The 24668-nt window shown below is 45.1% G+C and overlaps 1 protein-coding gene across 3 annotated transcripts in view; it reads left to right on the forward strand.

Moving 5' to 3' along the window:
• Positions 1–24668, forward strand: part of SOGA1 (suppressor of glucose, autophagy associated 1) — a 972945-nt gene that overhangs the window by 606778 nt on the left and 341499 nt on the right. The window lies entirely within an intron of this gene.

Raw genomic sequence — 24668 nt, forward strand, 5'->3', positions numbered from 1 at the left:
AGTGAATAATAGGAGTAGATCTTTATGTCTGGACAAGTGCAGGCTGTCCACACCCAAAACATTTGGGACAGCCCAGTGGTCCATCAGACTTGATGCTATGCTCACCAAAACAAAGTGAGATACAGCTTTAACAAAACAGAAGTTACTACCGACACAGTGTGTATGTAACAAAAAAAAATGTGTTAAATTCTTTGTCAGCTCCTTTATCAAATGACATACCTATCATGTCAACACTGTTGTGCAACAAAACTATCTTTGCCCTCACACACACTGACATAAAGGGACCTTCCATCTGTGGGAATGCAGACTACACTAGATCCCCTCATCTTAGTGCAAATATCTACTGCTCAAAGTGCCCACTACAAGAGCAACTCACCTTTATTATTCACCTTTTGGCATGCGTGTGCAGGACATGGGACAACTAGGTAAACATCATCATTGCCAGTAACAGTCAACCTATGCAGTCACCTGTTGTGACAAGAATTCAGTCATGTTCCATCTTGAAGGACAGAATAATCTATTCATTGGTATGTCGTGTATTCTTTATTCATGTTAAGGCTTCTCTGCATACTTCAGGGGTGACAAGCAATGGGGATCCCTGCTAAGTGGAGGCGCACTGCACAGCCATAAACATGTGGAAACCCATTCCTTGTTTGATCTGCTGTCTGCTCTCTGTAGAGGCTAAGGGACAGTATACTACAACATTACCACTATCCATTTTTCTGACTTTCTGTTATTCAGGACAGCGTGCTATATGGTGTGTGTATACAGAGCATTTATGGAGCTGTGCACAGTGCTTATGAATATCTTGGAGGGTTTTGCTTGACATGCAAGAGTAACTTTATGAACCAGTATACAGAGTATTACTAAAAATGAACAGAAGACCGAGACAAAACATGTATCGCATATATTCTACCACTTTGTCACCTCTTGACAGATTGTTTTGCTGTAAAACCTGCATGTTGCCTAAAACCCTGAGGAAAATAACAGATGAAAGAGACTGGTAGTTTTATCCAAGCATAACAGCTAGCATGTCTTCATATAAAATGTGTGCAGTATTCTTGCATTTCATTTGACTGAAAAGTCAGCCACACCTATCCCAAGTTACCGAGTCAACCTTTTTTTGCTTTACTGTGAATCACTTTTTCATACTTGAATGACAGAGGAGGAGGAAGACTTTGGTCCTTCAAATCTGCCAGCATTTAAATCTTCCTCTTTCTCTACCCAATTTTTTCCACTTATCCTATATACTTTTAAATACCTCTGCAGACTTGCACTTTGTTGCCATCTCTAAAACAAAGTGAAGTCAAGGGCCCATAGTCTTATCAGTGAAGCATTGTCAGTTTTAGAACTTTTGCTGTTAAGTTTCTTCCTGCGTCTGTGCCTTTTCCAGTTTTCTCTTAATTTCATTCAGTTTTCTTACTCTGATAATATAATACATTTCATATATTGCCTTTCCTCCTCCTTGATCATGTACAAGTCCCACTGTTGTGAGACTTTTCCTTATATTCTCGTATTCTCTACTGCTGTTACCATGTTGGTATTACACTACTAAAATTCTCAGCCAGACTGATTTCTCTCTCCTACTATGGTGTTCAGGACTGAAGCAGTATAATAGTATCCAAGATGAGAGCTCTGTGGTTTAACAGGTGTGCATCTGTAGAGTGCGCATTCCAAACATTACATCCTTTTTCTTCTTTTGGCTTTTCCCAGTTAAGGGTCGCAGCAGCGGATCACCTGTCCGCTCATGATTGGCAATGGGGTTTTACGGTGTCGAGTTGCCAGCTCTATACCCAACCTTCCACAGAAGGCACACACATGCTCACACTCACTCCTAGGGCCAATTTATAGTGTCCAGTCCACCTACAGCATGTCTTTGGGGTGTGGGAGGAAACCGGAGTACCCGGAGGAAACCCACGCGACCACAGGGAGGACATGCAGACTCTGCACAGAAGGCACCTCAGCTGAGAATCGAACCAGAGAACCTTTTGTTGTGAGGCATGCTAAAGCCTTTGCTGCTGTCCACCCACACTGCAGACCGATTCATTTTGAGGATATCGGTATTCTGTGTCCAGCCTAAGGCACACTCCTCCTTTTAACACACGGCATCTCTGGATTCTTCCCACTAGAGTGCATAATAAACATTTTTAACTAAAATTCCAACTACCTCTTATTTGCTCACCTTGCAAAACACACCACGTTGTTCTAAAGGCAAGCCCTACCTCCATTAATAATTACTCTGGTCTTGATATGGAACAGTTTGACCTTATTGTATAATGTCATTCACAAATATATTTAGAACTAGTTCAGCACCAATTCCTATGGCTCCCCAGAAGTTATTGACCTCTTGTTCATCATTGTCTTAATTGCTGCATTCTCCTGGGGGTTGGCATAAGAGTTAACGTGTTTACCTCACACACACACACACACACACACACACACACACACACGCACACACACACACACACACACGCACACACACACACACACACAAGGTACATTATTTGATTCTTGCCTTTCATTTGGGAAATTTGGCTAGGCTTAAATTGACCCACAGGGCATGTAGCCTAGTATTAACCTATGAACATTCATGAATTCCTTGCCTCTCTGAACAGTCTGAATACTACATCCTCACACTTTAGTTGAGAATGCTGCAGTGTGCGAGTTCATAAGAGAATCCATGAACAGTAAATCTGTAGGACATTTCCTTCAGTCAGCCTTGGTAGGTGCCTTAGGATTGACTTCATTTTCTAAGATTAATCTATGTGAAATCATATGGTTGCTTATCTGCTGGACAGTTTGCATTCAGGAACTGTACCAGACTTTCCTGCAGAACTTTTTGCATAACTTTTCCTGAAATGGAGGCAAGGGTGAGTAAACTTCATTTATGTGGTTTCTGCTTGAGCCCTTTTTTGTCCAAGACCATCACTGCTGTACTGTAGTTCCTTGACACCATTTCAGTTCCCAAAGAGAGCTCAAGAGTTTTACCAGTAGTGCCTACAGTACATCTGCCAGTTGCCTTAGCTTGCCTGCTGGTGGGAAGGAGTAGCCAGTCACTCAGTCGCTTAACCCCCCCCCCCCCCAAGTTCCCTGAGCCCCCTTTTCTAACTGCTCCTTTACCACCTCCCCATTATTCCATGTTTCTTCATCTTTACTCATATTTTTCTCTCTGAAGTTAACATTCTACTGTCTCTCTCTTTTCTGAGTACTTCTTTTATTACCTCTCTTATTGTCCAAGTTTCATTCCATCCCTACATCTCCTTCTCGAATACCTGTAGCATATAGCTGACCAAAGCCCTCACAGCTCCCTTGAGTCTGTGCCCTCTGCACTCCTGCTTCTAATATAACCATTGCTGGGGTGACTGTAACCTGTAACTCATGGGTGGGGTGGGATAGAATAGGAGGAAGTCCTCTTGTAGTAACTGGAGGAATCTTTGCTTTCAGTAAACTGTCAAAAAATTATTTGCACAGCTGGCTTTTAAAGAATTTTCAAGCTTCACAGGCCTTGTCACTGGGACCTAATGTACCCTGGCAAACCGTGATCTAGATTCCCCTTAACTACTTCAAATAACAGACTATAGCTTAATGTGCCACCATACAACTGGGATAATCAGTCCTTCAGATGAAACATTAAACCAATGTGCCCCATCTCCCTAAGTTGGCGGTAGCTCAGGGAGATGTAAAAGATCCCACAGTATGTATGAGTAGATTAGGGAAAGTTTCCTGGTGCAGTGACCAAATTTCCCTTAGTCAGTATGAATGCCACCTCTGTTTTCCCCTGAAAAAAGGGCATTGGCCTAATGGGACTAATTTGGCCAATAAAGTGAAAATTAATATAATTCCAGAACCCTGCACATGCCCCCATGGTAGCAGATTTCCAGTGAGCTGTACTTACAGCCCAAGCTTTCTGGTCTCTTCTAGTGGGCAGATATAGTCCTGAGCTGCCATTGTTTGTGTTTGACACGGACCCAGACAGCTGCTGCACATTTTGCAGCACTGACACTAGTAGAAGTGCACAAAATTAATACATAAACCTGCTGACATTTCTACACTGACTGAGTGACTTATTTTCCACTGACACTCTGCAAATAAAGCAGCATCGCACTCAATTTTCTGTAAGATAAAATACTTCGTTGAGCACATTGTGAACAAACTGTCTTGGTCTCTAGTCAGTAACCAGAAACAGTAACTCAGTTTATTAGATTGTCAACAGATTTTATTCTGAATAATTAGCGTTATTCACCAAACTGAAATTGCAAAATAATACCCAATACTCATTCATTCAGAATATAACCCTAACATTTATTTAATTTAAACATTATTATGAGCTGTCAGTGATTAGCATTCATGCCTCATAGAGATTGGTTCTGTGGTTCTGTTCCGAGCTGTGATGTTCTTCGTGTTTCACTGTTGCAGTCATCACATTTGGGTTATCTGCTTGCAGTAGCCCTCAGTTGGCTTGATTATCAAAGTCTTGGATCCTGCGTCGGTTGCGGTCTCATCTTCCATGACGTCAAGTAGTCAGGGGTATAAAGCATGCAGCTGATGCCATTACATCAGTCTTTCTTGCTGTGCGGTGCCTGAAGCAGAAGCAGTTCGCAAGTGCCAGTCGGCCGACTCCTGAAATTTTTGTTTGAGTTTCAGATCCAAAGTCTTCAACTAAGCTAAGTACCCTGTTCGGGATCCTTTTTCTTGCTCTAAACTGATGTCAGTAAAAGTTAACAATTGTATTTCTTGTGAAAAGCAAATACCTCAAAGATTTTCATTCGTACTGCATTCCTTGCTTGGGCTCAGACCATGAAGTACCTCACTTTCGGTTTTGTGCCTTATTCAAACCTTGTACTATTCGTAGTCTGTTTATTTACGCATCTAAATATTGTGGTACTCTGTTCAATTACCCAGAAATGGCTTCGGTAAGCCACCCAACTACTGAAATTCCGAAAAAATGCAAAGATAGACAGAGACAGACTGCATAGGTCCAAAGCTGCCGACGACGCTTCTCCTAAGCTAGTCACCAGTTCGCCAGTACTCAGTGAGGCGCTTTCGCAGCCCCTGATACCCACTACTTCAGATTTGCAGGCCTCTACCGAGACCTATTCAGAGTCCGGTATGCCGCGAGATGCTTCTTCGACCTGTGGAACCTGCGGATCTCTCTACCTTGGATGGGTCTGGAGCCGCTGTGAAGGCACCAGCTTCTGAGGGTATATTCAGGCCTACTGACTTGCGTATTAAACTGACGCCATCTTCTTCTTCAAGGCCTAAAACTCGATCCATGCGTAGAAAACTGATGCCCAGACCTGCATGGTCAGGCCCCTATGCCTAAAAAACAAATAAGAATGGCTGAAGACCTTATTACTCTAATCAGGGGAAGCCACCCTTCCCCCTCTGAGACCTAGGACTGATTTTCCTTCTGATTCTTTTGATCAGGATTCTGAAATTTCTGTTTTCTCTGATGACCAGGATTTGCCCTTATCTACCTATGGGGATTCTGATGCAGAAGACTCCATTCCCTCTGTTTCCCTTCCAGAGGATTTCTCTTTTGGTGAAACCTTGCATACTCTTAGGGAGCATTTCCGCTGGGAAAGCCAGGATTACTCTGACTCTAAAAAGAGGCTTGGGGAATTCTTACTCCTGCCTCAACACAGGCCTTTAGCTATCCCTCCTGTACTGGACATTGTAGATGATGCCTTCTCTGAATCTAGCCTAGCCCCTGACTCTTACCTCCTGCTCCCAGAAAACCTAATGGGTATTACAGGGTACCTGACTCTTACAAGTTCCTCTGTAAAAATCCTACTGTGGATCCTGAGACCATTTTACAGGGTCTCAAGGGCATTAAGGTTACTACTGCCAAAAATCCTATCCCCTCTGATAGAGATTCCAGGGCGCTGGATAGATGGGGTAAGAAGGTATACACTTCTGCAACTTTGGCCATTAGGGCCTTGAACTTCCAGTTTCATATGTTATCAGCAGCATATTATTGGATTGCTTAAACAGAAAATGATGTTGATTCCTGACCGTGGGGAAAATAAAGAATTACAAGATTTAATGCATTCTGCTGAAAAAGTTGGAAAACATACTTTGCAATGTGGTTTTGATTCGTTAAAGGCATCTTGCAGGGCTGCTGTCACTGGGTCTGTACTTAGAAGGCATGCTTGGTTTAAGGAGCAATCTTTGCCAGATCACGTTAAAGCTAAATTCCTGGGTGCTCCCTTAAACCAAGACCGCCTGTTTGGCAACAAAGCAGAAGTACTTAAAAAGATGGAGGAAAAAGCTAAATCTATGCAAACTGTTAAAGATTTCCTGCAAGTACAGCCTCCCAGATTTAGTAGGCACCGTCCCACTAAGAATTGGTCCTTTCCTGCCTCTTCCAGGCCTTCTCAGTCCAAACCCAGAACCAGCAGGACACCCAGGCTTCACAAGCTTAAGCAGTGGGGGGCTCCCACTTCCAAAGCAGGGAGTAGTAAGACCCCCCCCCCCCATGGTAAACTGTCACAGTGACTTAACTATAAACCTTCCAAGCCCTGCTCAACTGACTGTTCCTTTAGGGGGAAAGATTGCTCTGCATGCAAAAAATTGGGAACTCATTACCCAAGACAAATGGGTTCTAAAGTATAGTTTCCCAAGGATATAGATTCCACTTTCACTCCTTACCCAACCCGAAATCGTTGGCCAGACCTACCCCCAAATCAGTGGGCAGAGGCTGAAAAGCAAGTTGTCTCTCTTATAAGCATCAGGGCTATTCAGCCTGTCCCAGAAAAAAGAATGGGGGCAAAGTTTCTACTCCAGACTTTTCTTGGTACCCAGAAAAGACAAATCGTGGCGTCCTATCCTGGACCTGTCTATCCTAAACACTTTTTTTTTTGTAATCCCAAAATTCAGGATGCTGATCCTTCATCAGCTGCTTCCCATGCTAGGCAAAGATGCCTGGTTGGCAACACTGGATTTAAAGGAAGCCTACCTGCACATCCTAATCAGATGTTCTTCGTGTTTCACTGTTGCAGACATTACATTTGGGTTATCTGCTTGCAGGTTGCCCTCAGTCGGCCTGATTAACAAAGTCTTGGGTCCTGCATCTATTGCTGTCCCTTCTTCTATGACGTCAGGCCGTCAGGGGTATAAAACATGCAGCCGATGCCATTACATCAGTCTTTCTTGCTGTGCGGTGCCCGAAGCAGAAGCAGTTCACAAGTGCCAGTCGGCCGACTCCTGAAGTTTTCATTTTCAAGTTTCAGAACTGAAGTCTTCAACTAAAGCTAAGTACCCTGTTGGTGAAACTTTTTCTTGCTCCTTACCGATGTCAGTAAAAGTTATTAATTGCATTACTTGTGGAAAGCAAATAAAGATTTTCATTCGTACTGTATTCCTTGCCTAGGCCCTGACCTCGACATACCTTGCTGTTGGTTTTGTGCTTTAATTTAATCAGCGCACTATCTGTCGTCAGTATATTTTCACCTCTAAATATTTCGGTTCTCGGTGTAATTATCCAGAAATGTTGTTGGTTAGCCATCCGACTACTGGGATTCTGAAAAAAATGCAAAGATAAAGACAGAGACAGGCCGCCGAGGTCCAAAACTGCCGACGATGCTTCTCCTAAGCCAGTCACCAGTTTGGTACTCAGTGAGGTGCTTTCGCAGCCCCTGATACGCGCTACTTATGATTCGCAGGCCTCTACTGAGACCCATTCGGAGTCTATGCTTCAACTATGGAACCTGCTAATTTCTCTACCTTGGATGGGTCGAGCCGCTGTGCAGGCACTGGCTTCTGAGGGTGTATTCAGGCCTATGGACTTGCATATTAAATCCACGCCTCCTTCATTACTTAGGCCTAAATCTCAATCCATGTCTAAGAAACTGACGCCCAGGCCACATGCTCAGGCCTTTATGCCTAAAAAACAAATGATAAGAATGGCTGAAGATCTAATAACTCTAATCAGGGGTAGCCAACCCCCCCCCTCCCCCTCTAAGAGGCCTAGGACTGAGGCTGATTATGAATCTTCTGATCAGGATTCTGTTTTTCTGACTCTTCTGATGATCTGGATTTGCCCTTACCTACTTATGAGGATTCTGATGCAGAGGACTCTATTCCCTCTGCTTCCCCTCCTGAGGATTTTTCTTTTGGGGAAACCTTACATTCTCTAAGGGAGCATTTCCACTGGGAAAGCCAGGATTTTTCTGATTCAAAAAAGAGGCTTAGGGATTTCCTTCTCCTACCTCAGCATAGGCCTTTAGCTATTCCTCCTCTACTAGACATTGTTGATGCTTTCCCGGAATCTAGTTTGGCCCCTGATTCCCTGCCTCCTGCTCCCAGAAAACCTGACAGATACTGCAGAGTCCCAGAGTCCCACAAGTTCCTTTTCAAAAATCCTATTGCAGATCAATTCTACCCCTTCTGATAGAGACTCCAGGGCGCTGGATAGATGGGGTAAAAAGGTTTACACTTCTGCAACCTTGGCCATTAGGGCTTTAAACTGCCAGTTTCATATGTTAAAATATCAGCAATGTGTTATTGGACTGCTTAAACAGAAACTGATGTTGATTCTTGACTGTAAGGATAATAAAGAATTAAAGGATTTAATGTTTTCTGCCGAACAAGTTGGAAAACATACTTTGCAATGTAGTTTTGATTCATTAGAGGCCTCTTGCAGGGCTGCTGTTACTGGGTCTGTAATCAGAAGGCATGCTTGGCTTAAGGAGCAATCTTTGCCTGATCATGTTAAAGCTAAATTGTTGGATGCTCCTTTAAATCAGGACTGCCTGTTTGGCAAAAAGGCTGAGGAAGTTCTTAAAAAGATGGAAGATAAAGCTAAATCTATGCAAACTGTCAAAGATTTTTTACAAGTTCAGCCTCCTAGATTTAGTAGGCACTGGCCCTCTAAGAATTGGTCCTGTCCAGCCCCTTCCAGGTCTTCTCAAGCCAAACCCAGTCACAGCAAAAACCCCAGGTTTCAGTCCCAGGGGACTCACAGAACTAAGGAGTGGGGGTCCTCCACTTCCAAGTCTGGGAATAATAAGACTCCCCCCTGTGGTAAACTGTCTCAATGACTTCCTTTTAAAATTTCCAAGCACTTATCAACTGACTGCCCCTTTGGGGGGAAAGATTGCTCTTCATTGAAAGAATTGAGAACTCATTACCCAGGACAAATGGGTTTTAAATATAGTGTCCTAGGGATACAGATTTCACTTCCACACGTTGCCAACACCAAATGGGCTGCCGGACCTACCCCCAAATATGTGGGCAGAGGCCCAAAAACAAGTACTTTCTCTCTTAAGCATGGGGGCTATTCATCTGGTACCAGAAGAGAGAGGAAAAGGGACAAGGTTTCTACTCTAGACTTTTCCTGGTACCCAGAAAAGACGATTCATGGCGTTCTATCCTGGACCTGTCTACTCTAAACACCTTTTTGGAGATTCCAAAATTCAAGATGCTGACTCTTCACCAATTACTTCCTATGCTAGGCAAAGATGCCTGGTTGGCAGCACTAGATTTAAAAGAAGCATACCTGCACATCTCAATCGGGGAATCTTGCAGAAGTTACCTACGCTTCAAAGCAGGCTACACGCGCTATCAGTCATCTGCACTGCGCTTTTGCTTATCTTCTGCACCCAGGGTATTCACAAAGTGCCTAGCTCAAGTTATTGCATTTTGCAGACAATGAAATATTCAAATATACCCATACTTGGGACGATTGTCTAATTCAGGTAGAAAGCCATGACATACTTTTGAATCATCTGGCCTTTGTAAAAAGGGTTCTAACTTGTTTGGGGTACACCATAAACAAAAAGAAATCACACCTGGTACCCTGTCAACAAATTATATTCCTGGGAGCAAGCTTGAATACAACTTCCCAGATGGCTTACCTCACGCCAGAAAAGCAAATTAATTTGACACCCTACTTCAAACAAGTGGCCACAAAAACCCTGCTAGGGGATCAGACCTCACTCCACCAGGGCTGCATCTGCCTCTACAGCCTTTCTCAGAGGCGTCCCTACCAGAGACATCCTAGAAGCTGCTACCTGGAGTTTTGTACATACTTACACCAAGCATTATCATTTGCCAATTTTCTCAAAATCCAGAGGTGGCTTTGCCACTGCAGTCTTGCAGGGCCTTATAGCTGGCCATAATGCTATCCAAATTCCTCCTCCCAACCATAGCTTTGGGAATCTACCCAAATGTAATGACTGCAACAGTGAAACACTAAGAACATAATACAGTTGTGTACATGTACTATAAATGTAGATGTCAGAGTGTATTCACTGTTGCAGTCCTGGTTATCCTTCCTAAAGCCCCCAAACTTCTTTTGGCTATACCTCTACTTTCTTTTACTATGCTTAAAAGCCTTTTTGGTGTATTTGCTTTTTTGTTGGAGGTATAGCCTTGTATATTTATAGATCCAATTGCTTCCCATTAGGGGGGCACCTGACATCTGGGGCAAGAAAATTTGATGTAATTGTGTCTGCTGCCTGTTTTATATCCCTGACATCATGGAAGAAGGGACAGCAACCGACCCAGGACCCAAGACTTTGTTAATCAGGCTGATTGAGGGCAACCTGCAAGGGATCTGAGGCAGGTGCCATGGTGCCAGCAGTGACCCACTGCGCAAGAGGGGGTACCAGTGTTGGCACAGCCAGTCTGGTGCAATCAGTATTGTCCTTGGTTTGTCCTCTTTGATCTTTAGTAGTACCTTGCAGATAACCCAAATGTAATGACTGCAACAGTGAATACACTCTAACATCTACATTTATGGTAAGTGTACACAACTGTACTTTCTCTGCATTGCCCTTTGGCTTATCTACTGCACCCGAGGTAGTCACAAAGTGCCTAGCTTCAGTCATTGCATTTTCAGACAAAGAAATATTTAAATATACAAATACCTGGACGATTGTCTAATTCAGGCAGAAAGCCAGGACATACTATTAAATCATCTGGCATTTGTAAAGAAATTGCTAACTTCTCTGGGGTACACCATAAACGAAAAGAAAGCACATCTTGTACCCTGCCAACAAATTGTATTCCTGGGAGCAAGCTTGAATACAGCTTCCCAGATGGCCTATCTCATGCAAGAGAAACAAGCTCATTTAACAGCCTACTTTTAAAACCATTGGCCACAAAGACCCAGCTATCTGCAAGGAAAATACTGCAAGCCCTTGGGTACATGGCCTCTTGCATTCTACTAATTCCATAGGCAAGTCTGCTTATGAGGAAACTGCAATGGTATCAACATTCTCAGGATCTAGAATCAATGATTCCTGTCTTTCCTTGTCTACAGATAGAGTTCCTTTGGTGGGCAGAAGCCTGCCACCAGAACAAGGGACTGCCATTCACTCTACCCCCTGCCGCCCAAACCCTAACAACAGACACATTAGACTATGCATGGGGGGCTCACTTGTCAGGGCAGTGCATTCAGGGCAAATGGAACCCGTCAAATGCACCTGCATATCAATCGGAAAGAAATGTTAGCTGTACAGAATTCTCTGACAGCCTTCAAGAACCACATTCTTCCAGGACAGTTATTGGTAAAGACAGACAACACCACTGTTATGTGGTAAATAAACAAGCAGGGGAAACCCACTCATACCCTCTCTGCAGGCTAGCCATGGCTCTGTGGAGCACAGCCTTGAGCTACCAAGTGCACCTACAGGCTCAATTCTTGCCAGGAAAGCTAAATACACTGGCAGACGACCTAAGCAGAAATCTCATGGACCCACACGAGTGGAAACTGGAACCAAAAATATTCAACATGTTGATAAACAAATGGGGGAGCCCAGAGATGGACCTGTTCGCCTCCCCCCAGAACTGCCAATTGGACAAATTCTGCACAAGGACTCCCCACAAACAAGCTTGGAAAGTGGATGCCCTGTCCGTTACCTGGAAAAACAGTTTGCCTTTCCCCCTCTCCTCTCCAAGGTACTACTAAAGATCAAACAGGACAAACCAAGGACAATACTGATTGCACCAGACTGGCTGTGCAAACACTGGGTACCCCCTCTTGCGCAGTGGGTCACTGCTGGCACCATGGCACCTGCCTCAGACCCCTGCCCTGCTGTCCCAGCAGGAGGGCCAGATTCTGCACCCACAGCTTCAAACTCTGAACCTGGCAGCCTAGCTAATTACCTGATCTCTCAGTTACCATCCCTCAGTAAGCAAGTGATTGATGTCATTCTTGAGGCAGGGAGGCCTAGTACTAGAAAATCCTTTGCTGAAAAATGGAAAATATTCTGTTCCCGGAGCCAAACTCAGGGGATGGGCACAGCAGCACCCACTCTACCTCATATTCTTCAATACTTCACTGAGATGCTTCTCAAGGGCCTTTCCTTTTCCTCCATCAAAATTCATGCCTCAGCCATTTCAGCTCATTACAATACAGAACCACCCCTCTTTTCTCATCCACTGCTGAAGCAATTCCTCAGAGGGGCCAAAAACTTAAGACCACCCAGGAGAGCCCCTACTCCAGCCTGGGACCTTAACTTTGTATTGGAAATGCTCACTCTATCTCCATTTGAGCCAGCTGCAAATGCAGAGTTGAAATTCCTTTCTTGGAAAACAGCCTTCCTTTCAAGCCATCGATTCAGCAAGATCATCAGGACCAATTCTTCCATCATGCCCAAGGTGGTATCCAGTGTGGTCCTTAGTCCATTCATATGCTAACCTTTTTTTCTAATCCACAGAACAAAGGGGAACGAATACTGCACTCCTTGGACATACACAGGCAACTTAAGATTTTACTTGGACAGTACTAAGCCTCTCAGGAAACCTGAACAGCTGCTGGTTGCATTTGCTACGAGAAGGCCATTTCAAAGCAAACCATTTCTAAGTGGATAGGCCATTGCATTCATTTCTGATGTAAGCACCATGGAAAACCTAAACCACAAGGGATAAGACCACATTCCACCAGGGCTGCGACCACATTCCACCAGGGCTGCATCTAACTCTACAGCATTTCTAGAAGCTGCTACCTGGAGGTTCTGTACATACCTTCACCAAGCATTACCACTTGCCAATTTTTTCTAAATCCAGAGCTGGCTTTGCCACTGCAGTCTTGCAGGGCCTTATAACTGGTCCTAATGCTAATTACCTCCTCCCATCCTTAGCTTTGGGAATCTACCAAAATGGGAAGACTGCAACAGTGAAACACAAAGAACATAGTGCAGTTGTGTACACTTATCATAAATGTAAATGTTAGACTGTATTCACTGTTGCAGTCCTGGTTAACTTAGCTCCAGCCCCCTGACTTCTATTGACTATACCTCTGTTGTTGTTTACTACCCTTAAAGCATTTTGGTGTATTTGCTTTTTTAGTTGGAGGTGTAACCTTGTATCGCATTACTTCCCATTATGGGGGGCACCTGACATCTGGGGCAAGAAAAAGTGATGTAATGGCATTGGCTGCATGCTTTATACCCCTGACTACCTGACGTCATGGAAGATGAGACGGCAACCGATGCAGGACCCAAGACTTTGATAATCAGGCTGACTGAGGGCTACTGCAAGCAGATAACCCAGATGTGATGACTGCAACAGTGAATGCACTCGAGCATCTACATTTATGGTAAGTGTACACAACTGTACTTTTCTGAAAGAAATTCTACATCTCGGCCCCCTAAGAGGTCAGCTGCACCATTGTGGGACCTGTACTTTGTTAGACAAAATTAACACTTCATTCAGCTGAAACAGCAGATTCAGTGTGCACACAGTTTCTGTCATGGGAGGCTGTATTCTTGGTGGCAGTCATATTTGCCAGGAGGGTGCCAGAACCCTAGACCCTCATATAAGGAGCTGTTTTCTCCCTTTCTTTCAGGCAGGGTTACCTCATGTCAGGCCATCTATCTCCCAGTGTCCTTTTCCTAACTACACAAAAAAATGGATAAAGGATCCTCCTTTTGCAAGATATACACAGAAGACTGCTAAAGTGCTAATTGGACAGTACAGCGAATAAGAGAATGAGGGATTTACTGTTTGTGGTCTTTACAGAAGTCAAGAAAGAGATGGCCATCTTAATGCAAACCATCTTGAAGTGGGTTTCCCATTGCATGGTTTTCTGACACTGGTTCCATGGCAAATAGTTTCTACAGAATGTAAGCTCTCACTCCCCTGATCATCATAAAGGGAGACTTCATCAGTGTGATCTTGGACGCAGTCAGTTGGTCCTCAACACATTTCTCCAAGCACTACAGGTGAGATGTTGTGTAGAGTGTAGCTGGATATCATGCCTAGAAGGGTTTACAGCGTGTTATCTTAAAGTGCATGAGCATTCATCCCCAAGGCCATTAGTCACCTAAAATTTATTGGGGGGGGAGCTGTCTTTATGACTGCAGCAGTGGCTTACAAGAAAAGCATAATACACTTATGTTATCAGCTTAACTTAATTGTAAATGTTCCAGGGTAGTCACTGTTATAGTCCAGTTTCTTTTCCTCCTTCCCTTCTTTAGAGCCCCCCCCCCCGCCTACTTTTCCGTGTATCAGTTTGTTTTACTTGTCTTCTCCCCAGTCTTGTAATTCAGTGAGCCTCTGCGTAAATAAAATGCAAATGTTGAGGATGCCTACCAATAGGAAATACTGGGCCTCTAACATTTTCCTATCCTTTTCTCTCAGGCAAGCTTATTTGCCCTTCAAGGTTGGGTGATCCTTAAATAGGGGCAAGAAAGAATAGAAGATCGCTGACTGTATGTCTTCCTTTATACCATGAGGTGGGAGATGTTAAGATAAGTGTAGAGGGAGGGGGTGACAAGGTTTGAAGCTTTTGTCTAATCTAGTTACTCCTCATGTGTATGACTGCAATGTCACTATACTCTGACATCTACAGTTATGGTAAGTCGATGACAGAACTGTGCTTTCTTGTCAAGAAAGTTTCATTTCTCATTTTACTGTTGTCGTATTTTAAATAAAGGATTGTACAATGATTCTCAGCTGTCTCTGCACTTTGTGTTTGCATAATTTTTTTATTTGAAAGTGTTACCACATGTGTAGTTGTTAAATATCAGCATGCTGGATACAAGTACAGTAACCTCTCAGTTAACTGGAACTCGAGCAACCAGCAAAATATATATTGAAAAATACAGTACAATTTTCATGTATTGCACTTTGTTTCCCCCTGCAGGAATATAACCTTGCTTTTTTAGAGTTTGAGTTGTAAAAAGGAAGATAGAAATAAATTCCTTCTCTCCCCAACCTGCAAACAAGTCAAACCAAACAAACAGTATAGGGTACAGTATTAGTTAGGCCTATTTTTAATAGTAACTCTCGAGCAACCAGAAACTACAGTTATCCGGCATCCGCCAATCCCCATGGGTGCTGGGTAGAGAGTTTAGTGTAACATGTAAGAATGGCTGTTTGTCGGTCACTCCCATCAGTCTTTGGCTCTGGTTTGGTTATTGAAACTGAAATAATATGCAGCAAAGTGAGACGCATATGGAGACCATGTGCATGCATACGTTGCTGCAGTCCAGAACGAGACTTGCATTGACATTTTGATCAGGAATGCCTGTAAAAGTGAGAACATTAAGATTGTTTTTGTAAGGGTGCGTGCCACCCCTGCATCCCCACATATTCCCCTTGCTTGTACATTTTGTAACAGGGCCTGCAGCTTGGAGAAAGTAATCATTAAAGCACTTAAACAATGATTGATGTTTTTCTGATGCACTTCAGCCTCCGGGAAGACTGCATTGCATACATTTGATTCTTTTCACTTCTCTGCAGTAAGTAACAAGTGAACGGTTGCTGAGAAACAGCAACTTAACTAAATGCAGCTTAAACAACGCAAGTCTGAGCAACTACATTTTGAGCAGGTCATGGTAAACCATATATTTACCCTTTCCTTCATAGCTTACATTTTGGAGTAGAATCCAGGGACCATTCCACATAGCTAGCAGATAATTAAATAAATAACCAATTTTCAAAGTATGTGGGACTTGCTGGATGATATGTAAATAAATGTCCGGTACTGCCATGCGAAAAGCTTGTATCTTAGAATGGAGTTTAGTGGTCAGATTGAGACTGTGTGTGAGTTCCGTCTGCCTTAGAGGTAGCAGTAGGAGGTTAGTTTGTGGGTAGGTTAGGTGTGTCTGCGTGTATATGGGGTTAGTGCAGTTGGGAGGGGAGATAACTCTGTGTGTGTAATAAGTGTGTGAATGTGTGGGAGGGTGGCTGTCATATGTCAACACTCCTAGACTATGAGCAAAGCCTGCAACAATGAGTCACTAGAGACAACATTAAAGATGTGATCAGGGGGACCACCAGCCACCTGGAATATCTCTAGGTTATCATGCCTTGACAGCTTTAGGATAGGGACCAGTAGACCCCAGGGGAATAACAGATCTTGTGGCTTTTGCCTGGCACTTGCACATAATGGTGATGGGGGGGGGGCACTACTAGACACCAGAGGATGACTTATCTTGTGCCCAAATGCCACTTGCACATATAATGATGGGAGGCACTACATAGTGTGCTCTAAAGACATGTGATTTAAAAAAAGAAATGTGAAGCAGGGAACCACTACACACCAGGGAGAGTATAAGTAGTGTTCCTTAAAGGCAATAAAGAGGTTACTAACCCTCTAGTCTCCTACCTACCAAAAAAGGATCACCAGACACCAAGGCTAAAATGTAAATTTTTTTGATGAACAAACAGCAGCAGAAGCTTTACCCCATTATGTTAACTGAGAAGTTAGTGCAGCAGGGATGTTCTTCGTGTTTTACAGTTGCAATCCTGACTAGTGGGATTTCCTGCTGTGAAAGCTCTTGGCCGGCCTGACTATCAGAGTAAAAATCTCCCTCCTCTTAAGGCTGGCGGACATCCTAGACAACGACAGTATTCTCTGGTATAAGGGGAGCCAGCCAGTGCCATGACATTGGTCTTTTCTTGCCTTCGTTGCCCAAAGCAGTGTTAGTTTCAGTGCATCTGTTGGTCTGCACCAGAGAGAAGTCGTCTAAAAGCCAAGTACCCCTTTGGGGAACTGTTTTCCTTGCTTTAATCCATGCCAGATGAGGTTAACAATAGTCTCCACTATGGTAAACAAATCCCACACTGGGACTTTCATACCTTGTCTGTCACTTGTCTAGGCCCTGATCATGACGATCCTAGTTGCTGTTTTTGCGCCTGTTTCAATTCTAGGACTATCAGATGTAGGGCAAAAGCCTTAGCTAGGCATCTTTAATCTGCTGTCTACCATGCATCATCTGATGGCATCCGGCGGTCATCCCGAGGTTGAGCTCTTTAAGTGTAGGAAGGGCACAGAAAAAAGACCCAAGCTTAGGGCCTCAGATGACAACTGTTCACCATTTGCCAGTCCCCCAAGGCTCGTTATAGCTGAGGAAGGTGAGGCACTTTCACAGCCCCTTTCTGCAGCCGAGGTAGTGGGGCACACCTCTGTTAAGATCCATACAGAATCCGATATGCCATTGGGTCCATCACATCTTTTGCACAGGCCTTGGCTTTCAGTTCGTTGGGTCTGGAGTCACTCAGCAGTCCTCTGCTTCCAACGAGCGATCTTTTATCAGCAACATTCCTTTGAGGTGTCTACCTACATTATTTCTTCCTTGCAGAGAGACTGGCATCAGGATTGTGGATGTACCTAGGCCCAAAGCCAGAGCTACCTCTGAGAAGGGTTCTACCTCAGGTCCTACTCCTAGGCCTACCAGATCCCATGCACAAGGATATCAGCAAGACCTTGTCAGGTTAGCTTGAGGGCCTTATCTCCTTAGTCAGAGCTGCGAAGACCTTGAAGTTTTCAATGAATACCTGATTCAGATAAGGATTCTGACCAGGTGGAGTCTTTGAGGAGGAGGGGCTCTTCCTTACATGTTCTTTGTGTGTCACTGTTGCAGTCATTACATTTGGGTAATCTGCTGGCAGGTTGCCCACAGTCTGCCTGATTAACAAAGTCTTGGGTCCTGCGTCGGTTGCTGTCCCTTCTTCCATGACATCAGGTCGTCAGGGGTATAAAACATGCAGCAGACGCCATTAAATCAGTCTTTCTTGCCGTGCGGTGCCCGAAGCAGAAGCAGTTCGCAAGTGTCGGTCGACCGACTCCTGAAATTTTCGATGTTGATCGTGTTTCACTGTTGCAGTCATTACAATTGGGTTATCCTGCTGGCAGGCTACCCGCAGTTGACCTGAATTCCAAAGTCCTGGTCCGGTGTCGGTTGCTGTCGCCACTTCCCTGACATCAGTGTGCCAGGGGTATACAAGATGCAGCTGATGCCATTTTCTTCAGTTTTTCTTGCCCCAGATGTCAGGTGCCCCCAAAAGGGTAGGCTAAAAAAACATTGGCCATAAAAAGCATGCACTAAAATAAACATTACCTTCATCTACAAGCAAATACACCACATAGGTTGTATAGAATAGAGAAGTACAGATAAGTCCCAGCAAAGAAAGGGGGATGGTGAATGATGGGTGGGTAACCTGGACTGCAACAGTGAATACACTCTAACATCTACATTTATGGTAGGTAGACAACTGTACTATGTTCATCGTGTTTCACTGTTGCAGTCATTACACTTGGGTTGAATCCCAAAGCTGAGGTTGGGCGGCTGGGTCTAAATAGAATTAGGAGTGGCTATGAGGCCCTGCAAAACTGCAGTGGCAAAGCCTGCTCTGGATTTAGAGTAAAGAGGTAAGTGGTAGTGCTTAGTAAAGTGTGCACTGAAGTCCAAGTTGCAGCCTCCAAAATATCCTTGGTTGGCACTCCTCTGAAGAAGGCTGCTGCCCTGGTCGAATGTGGTCTAATGCCCTTAGGCACTGATTTGCCATGTTGTGAATAGCAGAAACGAATGCAGTGGCCTATCCATTTTGAAATGGTCTGCTTTGAGATAGCCTTTCCTTGTGATCCTGCAGCATATGCTATTAAAAGTTGCTCAGTCTTTCTGAAAGCTTTAGTTTTGTCCAAGTAGAAGCGTAGCTATCTGTGTATGTCCAAATAATGCAGGTCTCTCCCCTTTATTCTGTGGGTTTGGACAAATGGGGTAAAAAGGTATATACCTCTGCAACTCTGGCTATTAGGGCATTAAATTGTCAGTTTTAAATGCTAACGTACCAGCAACATATTATGGAACTTGTTAAACAAAAAGTGGCAACCTTTACAGACAGACAGCAAGTATACTTTGCAGTGTGGCTTTGACGCCCTAGAAGCATCTTGCCAGGCAGCAGTCACTGGCTCTGTACTGAGAAGACATGCTTGGTTCAGGGAGCAGACCTTGCCAGATCATGTCAAATCTAAATTACTAGACGCTCCTCTAAACAAGGACAGTTTGGCACCAAAGCAGAAGAGGTTCTCAAAAAGATGGAAGAAAAAGCTAAGTCTATGCAACCCCCTAGGTTCAGTAGGCATTGCCCTTCCAAATGCTGGTCCTTTCCAGCCCCCTCCAGGCCTTTTCAAACCAGACCCAGAGGTAACAGACCACCCAGACTACAGTCTCGGGGTATGCAGAGATCTAAGCAATGGAGTGCCCCCACCCCTAAAACAGGGAGTGGTAAGCCACCTCCTTACAGAAAAAAACACACAGTGACTTCTTTACTCCACTCCCCAGCCCTCCCCAATTGCCTGTGCCCCTAGGAGGAAAACTTGCCCTTCATGCAAGAAACCGGATGTCCATCACACAGGACCGATGGGTCCTCTACATTGTATCCCAGGTGTACAAATTTTATTTCCACTCACTGCCAACCCCAAGCGGGTTTCCAGACCTTCCTCCCAACCAGTGAGCAGAGGCTCAAAGCCAAGTACTTTCCCTGCTCAATACCAGAGTTATTCAGCCGGTTCTAGTAGAACAGAGAGGTCAAGGATTCTACTCCAGACTCTTCCTGGTAGCCAGGAAAGAGGGCTCTTGGCACCCAGTCCTGGATCTTTCCATTCTCAATACCTTCCTGGTGGTACCAAAATGCTTGCCCTGCAACAGCTTCTTCCCATGCTAGCCAAGAATGCCTGGTTAGTCACCCTAGACTTAAAAAAGAGGCCTATCTGCACATCCCCATAAGGGAGTCTTGCAGGAAGTATCTACATTTCAGGGCAGAATCTATGCATTATCACTTCTCTGCACTTTCCTTTGGCTTATCTACTGCGCTCAGAGTATTCACAAAATCTCTGGCTCCAGCCATTGTATACTGCAGGCAAAGAAATATCCAAATTTCCAAAAAAAGCAGCACAGGTACCAGGCACAGCTGAACGCAACAATATTTAATGAAAGCTGCGGTAGCGCTGTCGCCTCACAGTAAGATGCTGTCCGGTTCGATTCTCAGCTAGATTGTCTTCTGCGTGGAGACGTGCGTGAATGGGCGTACCTTTGTTGAAGGTTGTCCATCAGGGCTGGTAACTCGGCACGTAAAAATCAACTATCAATCATTAGCAGACCGGACTTCCGCTGTGGCGACCCCTAACCGGGAAAAGCCGAAAGACACAAACAAAGAAACAGGGGTAAGTGATTTCATGGATTAAAGCTCCGCTTCATCAGACCGTAATAGAACATAACCGTTGCTCAATATTTAAATGTGATACAGCCAATGAAATTCACACTTAGAAATAATGCAATAATTAGGGTTAATTAGTTCAAAGAATTTGGTTTACTTTAGTTTTTGTACATGCTATGCATATTATATTGGCAAAACAAACGGACTTCTGAAAGAATATTAGAACATCTACGAGACATTAGGAACTTGAAAGAGACTAATGCCCTAGCTGTGCATGTTATGAAGGAAGGATGTGATCATAAGTTTAAGTTTTTAGCCGTAGAACTTTTATATGCTAATGTTAGAAGAGGAGGAGATCTTAGATGTAGAACAGAATCTGCGGAGCAGAAATGGATTTTAAAATTACAATCAGATAAGTATCCTGGCTTGAACAATAATGTGTCACTGAAACCATTCTTAAGAGCTAGATCTTTGAAGCATTAACGAGTTTTAACTAGCCCAGTTTAGTTATTTTGTAGGTGGTACCCTGATAACTGGGCCTCCTGTTTATTTTTATTTTCATGTCAACTAAGTCTCCTTGTGTTTTTATGTCTTAATCATATATTTTATATCATAATATGTATTATTTTACAGTGTTGTATATATATTAGATCAGTCATTCATTAGGAAATGGCTAAAATATTAAATAGTTTAGGTAGTTTTATTAACTTTTATTATCTATGTATGAACTATAATTAACCCTAATTATTACATCATTTCTAAGTGTGAATTTCATTGGCTGTATCACATTTAAATATTGAGCAACAGTTGATGTTATGTGAGCCTATCTCGCCTACATTCTGACTGATGGGTTCGGAGCCGATCCCTCGGCTCCGACTCGGCACGCTTATGCCAAAGAGCGAAGTCTCTTATTGGCTGAGCTTACTATATCCCAGGATGCACCACTACCAGTCCCCCAGATCTCGTTTGCCGCTATCTAGCAAAGACGTGGTCTCGAGCTGGCTGAGCTAAGTAGTGTCTTTTCACTAACTTTTTCTGTCAGAAATTTGCTAATTCTTAACAAAAAAGCTGTTTTAACAGCTACTCTGTGCTGTTGTGTGTGTTTTGAAAATTTTTTGTGGAAAATTTGTGTGTGATTGGTGTTTGTTCTGGTTACAGGCTCCCTTGATCCGTAGGGCCTTTCCTGTCCGTTAATCCCTTTGAACCTTTAGGGGTTCTTGGATTCCTTTTATACTTATTCACTGTTGTATGTCTTCAGTTGGCCTTTATTTTAATTGCGGGCTATCATTGTGAACGGCAAGTTAATCTTTGTAGTGTCAGTCATTTTAAAAGAGTTTTGTCTGTGAGAGAGTTACTGAGTTGTACTTATAATGTCTCAGGCTCCTAGGCCTTCGGGCTTTAAGAAGTGCACTAAGTGTAGTTTTAAAATGTCTATCACGGATGCCCACTCTCTCTGTGTATATTGTTTGGGCGCCAAACATTTGCAGGAGTCCTGCAGCGTGTGTCACGCTTTTTCCTCGACGGTCCTCCAAGAGAGGAAAAATAAGCTTATATTGAAAGGCCTTATAAAACCCTCTTTTGAAGAAGCTTTAGCATCCTCTCCTTCTCCTGCTAAAAAGAAAAGGGCGTCGGCTCCGACCAGTCCGTCGGACCCGACCGCCAAAAGACATAGGCAGGCTTCTCCTTCGGCTCCAAGGACTTCGGAGCCGAGGGCGTAACGTCTGCCTCGATGCCTCCAGTCTCGACTCCTCTGGCTTCGAGCCGATGGCTGGGGCATCGAGGCTGGTCACCTTCATCGGCTCCACTGGTCTCGGAGCCGGCGAAGGTTGTCCGCCAGACACTTCCTCCTCGGCGCCTAAGTCCTCCTCGGCACCGATGGAAACTGGTTTGTGTATTCCTTCGGCGCCGATAGTTATCGAGTCGCCTCGGAGCCGGTCCCCTAGCCCCTTGGGGCCGTTGGAGAGGCCAACTCGAACCCGTTCAGTCTCCTCTAGGTCATCGAGGATGTCAGATTCGGACATAGGGTGCTCCAAAGACTGTTCCAGTCCCCAGTCTTTCAAAAATTTGTTTCGGCTCCGACCCAATTGGCTTCGGAGCCGATAGCCCATTCCATTGCCATTCCTCCTCTGACCGCTTCGGCTCCGTCGGAGCAGGTGCTGTTGGAGCCGGTGGAGATCCTAGGTTCGGCTCCGACCCTTACTCCAACCCCGGCCTTCGGGTCCGAGTTTGGCACGCGGACTTCTTCGGCCGGACCTGGGGGTGACGTTTCGGGACCTATGCTGTCGGTTCCGAGCCTCCCTCTCAGTGCTTCGGCTGCGGGACTTCCGTCTGCTATCATGGCTCCAGGGACCGGACACTCCCAGGATTCTGGGGGTCTGGCTTTCAGAGCTATGAGGAGTGCCTTGGCCAAGTCTTCTTCGGCCATCTCTACGGCTTTACCGGCACCTTCCCTGGGCGTGGAGACTGGGTCTTTGGCAGTTCCCCTGTCCCTAGGCAGCGGAGCCCCGGGGCCTGAGGTTACCCCCACTGGGGGTTCCCCTCCTCCTGAGGGTTCTTCGGAGTTGTCTTCGGAGGAGCCCCCAAGGAAGAGATCGTGCAAGAGGAAGCACGTGGACTCCCCCAAGTCTCTTACATCGGACACTGATATAGGGGTCCCCAAAGTCGTCCTCGGATGATGTCTCATTCGCAGACATTTTAGAGATCCTTAAGCAACGAGGCGGCTGGATATCCAACCCCCCCTCTGCTGATGAGTCAGTGCTTCTCAAGGCCTTTGGGGCTCAGCCCTCCGCCTCCTGGGTGTCTCCGCCCTTCGACGAGCTCCTGGATTTGGTTTGTCGGAGGGCGTGGGAACATCCAGATACTGTGGAACCAGTGCCTTCTCGCCCTAACAAATTTTTGTCTGCCCCACCCGAGAAGGAGTTCTTGACAAAAGGCGTGGCTGTAGATGCCATGGTGGTGGCATCTGCTACACAACAGGACATGGCAGAGGCTTCAACGTCCGTCCATCCTCCTAATAAGGAGTCTAGGAGCATGGACCGCACGGGAAGCACCCTGACTTCAGCGGCCTTTACACTAAGGTCCCTGAATTATTTGGCACATTTTACCAGGCTACAGAGGGATCTGGTCAAGGAGCTGTCAGATTCCCTCTCAGGTAACCTACCTGAGCAGCTAGCCCAGTAGGTTATCTCTCAGTTGGCTATCCTTACCTCGATTTCTAACTCGTCCATGAGGCTCATTTCATATGCGGCCGAAGGGGCGGGCAGAGCGGCAGGCACAGGCGTGGCTCTACGGAGACAAGCCTGGCTCTGTTTGTGTCATTTCATGGAGGCCTTCAAGTCTTCCTTCACGACGCTCCCTTTGATGGGTCCTCTTTGTTTGGACCTAAGGTAAAGACACTCTTACCGCTGTGAGCAAGAGGGAAAAACTTTATCTGCCGTAGGTGCACGTTATTCCACTCCCTTTCGGCCTTATCCCAAGGCTAAAGGAGGAGGGAAGATGTGGTTCCGCAAATCACGTAAGTTTTTCCTCAACAGCAGGAAGATTCCCTTCCAGAGGCAGAGGACGGGGAAATTTTTCTGGGAGACGCCATCCCAGAGGCGGCAGAGGGCCCCACAATTCTGGAGACCGCGAGTCCTTTCGTGGCTCTTCAGCCTCCCACACTTCATGAGGGATTGCCCGGCTGTGCTGCTCGAGCTAGTCGGGTGCCGTTTTGCCAAGCACCTAAAAGCCTGGGAGTCTATCACTCAGGACAGATGGGTGCTTCGGATTATTGCCGGAGGTTACACCATTCCCTTCACACACTCACCCCCACCGTCCAAAAATCCCGGACCCACCACCCAGTCAAAGGGAAATTGCAGCCGCAGAAGCTTCAAAGCTGCTAGAAAAGGAGTCATCCAACCGGTCCCCACAGACCAGATCGGATCCGAAATTACTCAAGGTTCTTTTAGTGCCAAAAGACAGGGGACCCGAGACCAATATTGGATCTCAGCAAACTAAACCAGTCCGTCATGAAGTCCAAATTCGAATGGTCACTTTACAATCCATTCTCCCATTGTTGGAGAAGGATGTTTGGATGTGCTCCATAGATCTCAAGGGCCTATTATCACATACCGATACATCAGGCGTCCAGGAGGTATCTGCGCTTCAGCCTGGGAGACAGTCATTTCCAATTTTGTGCACTCCTTTGGTCTCACCACAGCCCCAGGGTGTTCACCAAGTGTTTGGCAGTAGTGACTGCTCACCTGAGGAGTCTTGGATTCCAAGTGTTTCCCTAT

Source organism: Protopterus annectens, chromosome 12.part0, assembly GCF_019279795.1.
Source record: "Protopterus annectens isolate FY-2018-M chromosome 12.part0, PAN1.0, whole genome shotgun sequence".
In the NCBI taxonomy this organism is placed as follows: domain Eukaryota; kingdom Metazoa; phylum Chordata; order Ceratodontiformes; family Protopteridae; genus Protopterus; species Protopterus annectens.